This window comes from Cajanus cajan, chromosome 1, assembly GCF_000230855.2.
Source record: "Cajanus cajan strain Asha chromosome 1, NIPB_CcT2T_4, whole genome shotgun sequence".
Classification (NCBI taxonomy): Eukaryota; Viridiplantae; Streptophyta; class Magnoliopsida; order Fabales; family Fabaceae; genus Cajanus; species Cajanus cajan.
In genome coordinates this window covers 43,072,484-43,080,089 of record NC_138517.1, presented here as the reverse complement: position 1 = coordinate 43,080,089, position 7,606 = coordinate 43,072,484, and the positions used below count along the sequence as shown (strand labels likewise).

General features: G+C 38.3%; 1 non-coding gene across 1 annotated transcript; it reads left to right on the top strand.

The window, feature by feature from the left end:
* Window positions 1-7,035: 7,035 nt before the first annotated feature.
* LOC145953982 (small nucleolar RNA R71) lies at window positions 7,036-7,142 on the top strand. Its single transcript, XR_014431194.1, has one exon. It is a non-coding gene; the product is annotated as a small nucleolar RNA R71 (small nucleolar RNA).
* The last annotated feature ends 464 nt before the right edge of the window (window positions 7,143-7,606 follow it).

Here is a 7,606-nt window from a genome sequence, read left to right as displayed (position 1 = left end):
TTTATTATATATATATTTTTTTTATTTACCCCCCAAAAGCTTTTAAGCACGAATTAAAAAGAATTTATCTTCAAGAGACTATTTTTATAATTCTCGATCATTTCAAGCCTTAATACTAAGAACCAAGTGCTAGCCACAAAACCAGCTAATTTTTCAACCTTTTGTTCTGAGACTTCAAGATTCAATTCATCACATTCAGTGTTTTCAAAGACGAACAATTTCGTTAAAAATATTTACTTTTCAAACACAAATTCAAGCTGGGATTAACTGAATATGTATATATGCATGATTTTTTTTTTTTTTTTTTTTTTTTTTTTTTTATTTTATTTTTTTTGCATGAATGAATGAAATGTGTACATCCTCCTAACCCCAAACTTAAAGATTTGCTTGTCCCGAAGCAAAGAGCTAATGAATGCATGATAGATTATTTTGACAAAATTATAAAATGCATGAATATGCAACCAACCCACAACAGAAAGGAATGCTTGTCCCTAAGCATCAGAGTAAAATAAGGAATAAGAAAGATCTCACTGTGGTGGAAAATCATCTGGATACCGTTGAATGTGCCATTTATACATTTGATCAACCATGTAATTATAATGCTGCTGGCGTTCATCCATTTGTTGCAGCCGGTTATCCATTGATTGGATAGCTGCTAGGATAGCAGCATTGTCCACCTTAGGTCCAGGATGTAGAGGGGGTTGTTCAGGAGCTGCTTCCTCCTCTGCAGGAGCCGCTTCCTCAGCTGCTGGAGGTCGGTCCTCTAATGGCTCCAGTGGAAACTGCCAGGTAGCCCGGTTCTTCACGGTGTATGTTGGATTTGGTAACTGGTGGTGTACTCCCGACTGGGTTACTACAAAGTAGTATTTATCATTTTCATCTTTCGCAATGCAGTTCATAGAAGAGCAGGTAGCAAAATTAATAGTACGGCTTCCAGGGAGTGGTTCTAACTGGTCCAGCCAAGCGTGATAGCCAAGGTGTTTGGCTATAGTGGTAATGAGGCCGCCATTCACAATCGCACCGTGGCTGGTATTGGAAATACTCTGGAACTGTCGTGCCAAATGACTGCCAGAATCAATAGGCTCCTCTCTGTTTTCCATCATAGCCCATAAAAGTAAAAGGTCGCTCAAACGAACCTTTCCTTCAGAATCACCTCGGGCCAAAACAGTAGAGGCAATAAAGCGGTGCATAATACGGATGGCGGGATGGCGGAAAGCAGAGGAATTACATTTTCCAGCGACCCAATTACTTGTACCTGTCAAACTATACCAAAAAGAACCAGGGTTGAAAGAACTTGGGGTTCTCGTGCTCCCTCCAGTGGGAAATCCAAAAATATTATTGAACTGAGCTAGGGTTAATTCGTGTTCTTGGTTAAACATACGGAAAGAAATCAAACCTTCAGAACAATTTGGCCCAGATAATATTTCCGTGTGGAGAGAGCTCAAGAACTCAAGAACTAGTCGAGGATAAACAACATCATTATGCATGGTAGCAAAGGTTGTCCACCCAATGTTAGTTAACATGAAATTGATATCAACACGTAAACCCAACTTACGAATAAATGGGAAGTCGAGATACCTGGTAGGATGGATAGTGCGGAAGCGTAATACCTCGTTCCGCTCACGCTGTTCATCGTTCCGATAGAACCTCGGAGGAAGTTGCGGAATTTCACTTGCTTCTTCCTCGTAACTGTGGGTATCGGAAGCGGTGGAGGACGAACCAACGGTACGGGTGCGCTTGGGAGCCATGGATGAACGGAAGGAGTGAATGTGGGAGGAAGAAGGAAGAAGAGGAAGAAGAAGTGAGAAGCTAGGGTTTGGGAGAGAAGAAAAGAGAGAATGGGTCGTAGGTTTGAGAGAAGTGAGAATGTAAAAGGAGGGGGAAGAATATATAAGGGAAAGTGGAATTTCAAAAATCACGGGCTGTATCTGTAGGAGATCACGCCCGTGATTTAGAATCACGGTCGTGATTCTCTCTGGGGTTTTCCAAAAATTTTCCAGAGAAGATCACGCCCGTGATTTAGAATCACGGTCGTGATTCTCTCTGGGTTTTCCCAAAAATTTTTCCAAAAATTTTCCAGAGAAGATCACGCCCGTGATTTAGAATCACGGTCGTGATTCTTTCTGGGGTTTTCCCAAAAAATTTTTCCAAAAATTTTCCAAAGAAGATCACGCCCGTGATTTAGAATCACGGTCGTGATTCTCTCTGAAACTCTGAATTTTTTTTTTTTTTTTTTTTTATTTTTTTTTATTTTTTTATTTTCATGATGCTTGAGTAGGTTCCTGAAGAACCATAGAGTATAATTTTTCTAAGTGTTCCCCATGGAAATATAACTTCAATCTCTGTGCATTGACCTTGAATATGTCGCCTTTATCGTTTCTGATTTCTACAGCTCCATAGGGATATACTTTTTGAACTGTAAAAGGCCCTGACCATCTTGACTTCAATTTTCCAGGAAACAATCTGAGTCTGGAATTAAATAGTAGCACCGAGTCCCCTTGCTTGAATTCTCTTCTATGTATATGCTTGTCATGCCACCTCTTTGTTCTTTCTTTGTAAATCTTAGCATTTTCATATGAGTCTAATCTGATTTCATCAAGCTCATTGAGTTCCAATTTCCTTTTTTCTCCAGCATCCTTTAGGTCATAGTTGAAGTATTTTATTGCCCACAAAGCCTTGTGTTCTAGCTCTACAGGAAGATGGCAAGATTTGCCATAAATCAGCCTAAATGGAGACATGCCAATAGGTGTTTTGTAAGCAGTCCTGTAGGCCCAAAGAGCTTCATCTAATCTTAAAGACCAGTCCTTTCTTGTTGTAGATACAGTCTTCTCAAGAATCTTTTTGATTTCTCTGTTGGATATTTCTACCTGTCCACTTGTTTGAGGGTGATAAGGTGTACCAACCTTGTGAGTGACTCCATATTTTTTTAAGAGAGATTCAAACTTTCTTTCAACAAAATGTGAGCCTCCATCACTGATCACAGCTCTTGGGACCCCAAATCTTGGAAATATAATTCTTTTGAAGAGTTTAATGACAGTATTTGAATCACTCGTTTGAGCGGGAATCGCTTCTACCCACTTGGACACATAATCAACTGCAACTAATATGAACTTGTAACCTTTAGAACTTGGGAATGGTCCCATGTAATCTACTCCCCATACATCAAAAATTTCTACTTCTAAAATCCCATTTAATGGCATTTCATGTTTCCTGGATATATTCCCTGATCTTTGGCATTGGTCACAAGAATTTACCATCTTCCAAGTATCCTTAAATAAGTTTGGCCAGTAAAAACCAGATTGTAGAATTTTAGCTGCAGTTTTTGACGTACTAGCATGCCCTCCATATGCGGAAGAATGACATGAGTGAATGATGTGAGGAGCTGTTTCTTCTGAGATACACCTTCTGTAGATACCATCTCTACACCTCTTATATAGGTAAGGTTCATCCCAAATAAAGCTGTTAAGGTCACTAAAGAATTTCTTCTTTTGTTGATAATTAAAGTCTTCAGGAAGGACTCCACATGCTAAGTAATTCGCATAATCTGCATACCAGGGACTGTTTTTCACAACAACTGCTAAAAGCTTTTCGTCTGGGAAGCTGTCATTAATAGGGAGTTCCTCCTTTGTTGCTTGGTCTTGTGGAAGTCGAGAGAGATGATCTGCTACTACATTGTCTACTCCCTTTCTGTCCACAATCTCTAAATCAAATTCTTGTAAAAGGAGAATCCATCTGAGGAGCCTAGGTTTAGCATCCTTTTTATTAAAAAGATACTTTAGGGCAGAGTGATCTGTGTAAACAATAACCTTAGACCCCACAAGATAAGATCTGAACTTTTCAAAAGCATAGACGACTGCTAACAATTCTTTTTCTGTTGTTGCATAATTGGCTTGGGCTTCATCAAGAGTCTTGCTGGCATAGTATATAGCATGAACCTTCTTGTCCTTTCTTTGTCCCAATACAGCTCCTATAGCATAGTCACTTGCATCACACATGATTTCAAAAGGAAGGCTCCAGTCAGGAGTTTGCAGAATAGGAGCTGTAGTGAGAGCTTCTTTCAACCTGTAGAATGCATTCTTACAAGAAACATCAAAGTTAAAAGGTACCTCTTTCACAAGTAGATTAGATAATGGTTTAGAGATTTTTGAAAAATCTTTAATAAACCTTCGGTAGAAACCGGCATGCCCTAAGAAACTTCTAACACCTTTAACATCAATTGGAAGAGGCAATTTATCAATTACTTCTATTTTTGCTCTATCTACCTCAATTCCTCTCCCAGATATTAGGTGTCCTAAGACAATTCCTTCTTGTACCATAAAATGACATTTTTCCCAATTTAAGACTAAATTCACTTCAGAGCAACGCTGCAATACTTTAGTTAGATTTAATAGACAGTGATCAAAGGAAACACCATAAACTGAAAAGTCATCCATGAAAACTTCCATCTCTTTTTCTAATAAATCACTAAAGATTGCAGTCATACATCTTTGAAAGGTAGCAGGTGCATTACATAGGCCAAAAGGCATTCTCCTATAAGCAAAAGTACCATAGGGACATGTAAAAGTAGTTTTCTCTTGGTCTAATGGATGAATAGGGATTTGATGAAAACCGGAGTATCCGTCCAAATAACAAAAGTATGAATGCATTGCTAACCTTTCAAGCATTTGATCAATAAAAGGTAAGGGAAAGTGATCCTTTCTAGTGGCATTATTTAATTTTCTATAATCAACACACATACGCCACCCAGTCACAGTTCTTGTGGGAATTAATTCATTATTATCATTTTTAACTACTGTCATCCCACCTTTCTTAGGAACCACATGAACTGGACTTACCCAAGGACTATCAGATATAGCATAAATTACCTTAGCATCCAATAATTTCAAAATTTCTTTCTTTACCTCTTCTTTCATCTTGGGATTTAGTCTTCTTTGAGCTTCAACAGAAGGTTTGGATCCTTCCTCCAAGAAGATGCGATGCATACAAAATGAAGAACTAATTCCCTTTATATCAGCCATAGTATATCCAATAACTTTTCTAAATTTTCTCAACTCATTGAGAAGTTTTTCAGTTTCTTTTTCATTTAAAGCTGAATTTACTATGACTGGATAAGTGGAATTAGCCCCCAAAAACTCATACCTTAAAGATGAAGGAAGTGGTTTAAGTTCTAACTTTGGAGAGTTTTCTTCTTGCCAATCTGTTGAAGACTCAAGAAGACTTTCTACTAGAGGATCTTTTTCTTTACACGGGGGACTTGAATCGATCAAGCAAGCATAATTAGGTTGAATCCCCTCAAGATCTATGTGCTTTCCTCCAACTAGAAAATTCTCCAAGGGATCCCTCAAAATAGATCTCATGACTTCTTCCTCCATGTCTTTAGGCAATATATCAACCCTGCAGCAAATATTTTCAAGAGAAGGTTGTCTAACAGATTTAGCAATATTAAATTCCATTGTTTCATCATTAATGGATAAGGACAATTTTCCATGTTTGACATCTACTATCACGCCTGCTGTAGCCAAAAATGGTCTACCTAGTATGATTGGTATTTGTTTGTCCTCTTCCATTTCTAAAACAACAAAATCTCCCGGAATTAAAAATTTACCTATCTTAACTGGAACATCTTCTAAAATTCCTATGGGATATTTTATAGATCTATCTGCTAACTGGATTGACATTGCTGTAGGCTTTAATTCTCCCATATCTAATTTCTTGCAAATTGATAAAGGCATTAAACTGATACTTGCCCCAAGGTCACATAAGGCTTTTTCAAACCTTAGATTTCCAATGAGACAAGGTATAGAGAAACTACCAGGATCCTTAAGTTTTTTGGGCAAATTATGATGGATCAATGTAACAGTCTCTCTATCATCCAATTTCCTTCGGTTAGCTAAAAGATCCTTAAGAAATTTAGCATATGTAGGCATCTGTTGTAGAGCTTCTACAAATGGAATGTTTACATACACTTGTTTGATCATATTTAAAAATTTTTCAAATTGTCTATCAAGTTTAGTCCTTGCTAACCTTTGAGGAAAAGGAATTGGAGGGTGATAAACAGTTTGAGGCTTTGATGAAGATACTTTTTCTTTTTCTAATCTCTCTTTTTCAGGTTTTTCAACCATAGGAGAAGCGTCTTCATCAATCTCAATATTATCATTTTGATTAGACACAGGTCCGTCTAATTTCTTCCCACTCCTTAAAGTCACAGCATTAACATTTTCAGCTGGGTTTGCAACTGTTTTACCTGGGAACTTACCTGGAGAATTGCTTGAACTAGGCATCAACTGTGCAATTTGATTTTCCAGCATCTTGTTGTGGAGAGTAATATTCTCAACCTTGACAGCAAGGTTTTGAATAGAATTTGCCATTGAATCATTGGTCTGTTTTTGATTAGTGACAAAATTCTCCATAAGGCTTTCTAATCTTGAAACACTTTGTTGAATTGAGGGTGTCTGTACTGGATTTCCTTGCCCATTAATGAAGTGATTGGGCGGACGGAAATTAGGTTGCTGACTGCTACTTCCTTGAACTGGGTTATTCTTCCAAGAAAAGTTAGGATGATTCTTCCAACCAGGGTTGTATGTGTTGGAATATGGATTACTCTTCTCTCTTCGAGGAGTGTCATAGAAATTATGAGAAGCTGCCACTTGTTCAGTAGTATCTTCTTCTTCTCCAGTAAAAATTGAGGTACAATCTACTGCAGTGTGCCCTTGTTCCCTACAAAGGTCACATACTTGATTTGTAGCCACTGAATTAACCTTAGCTTTTTCCATCTTGTCTAACCTTTGATTAAGAGTATCAAATTTTGCTAAGAGTAACTCAATATTGTTCACTTCATATCGCCCCGGAGTTCCTTTCCTTGCTGTGACTTCTCTTTCACTGTATTGGCTGTGATTTGAGGCTACATTTTCCAAAATAATCATGCAGTCATTAATAGGTTTCCCCATGAAAGATCCTCCAGCTGCTGAGTCTAATATCATGGTGCTTTGTTGGTCCAATCCTTCAAAGAAAAATTGGATGGTAAGCCAACGGTTGAAGCCATGTTGTGGGCATGCTTGAAGATATCCCTTGAACCGCTCCCATGCTTCATAAATAGTCTCTCCAGTGCCTTGTTGGAAATTAGTGATTTTCTTCCTCAATTCTTTAGTTTTAGAAGGAGGAAAGAATTTCTCTAGAAAAGCTCTTTCACATAATTCCCAAGTTGCTATCTTTTCTCTAGGCACTGTTCTTAGCCACACCTTTGCCTTATCTCTCAAGGTGAGTGAGAATAAGCGGAGTCGCATTCCATTAGAAACTTCATCATCAAATTGCTGGGTCTCACAGATTTCCAAGAACCCCTCTAAGTGGTCATTAGGATCTTCTGATGGTAGTCCTCTAAAGGTGTTCTGTTTGAGCATATTCACCAGAGAAGCTGGTACAGTAGCTCCAGTTTGCATCTCCCCTCCAGGTATCCCACGAGCTATGGGTGCAGAGTAATCCCGAAGCGGTAAATTATCTCGTTGTGCAGCCATGGCAAATTCTCTAGAAAGGTTTCTTTTCCTTCTCAGGAGAGTTATTTCAATCTCAGGATCAAGTGGTGTTGGTTTCCCAAGACGTAGAGATCTCT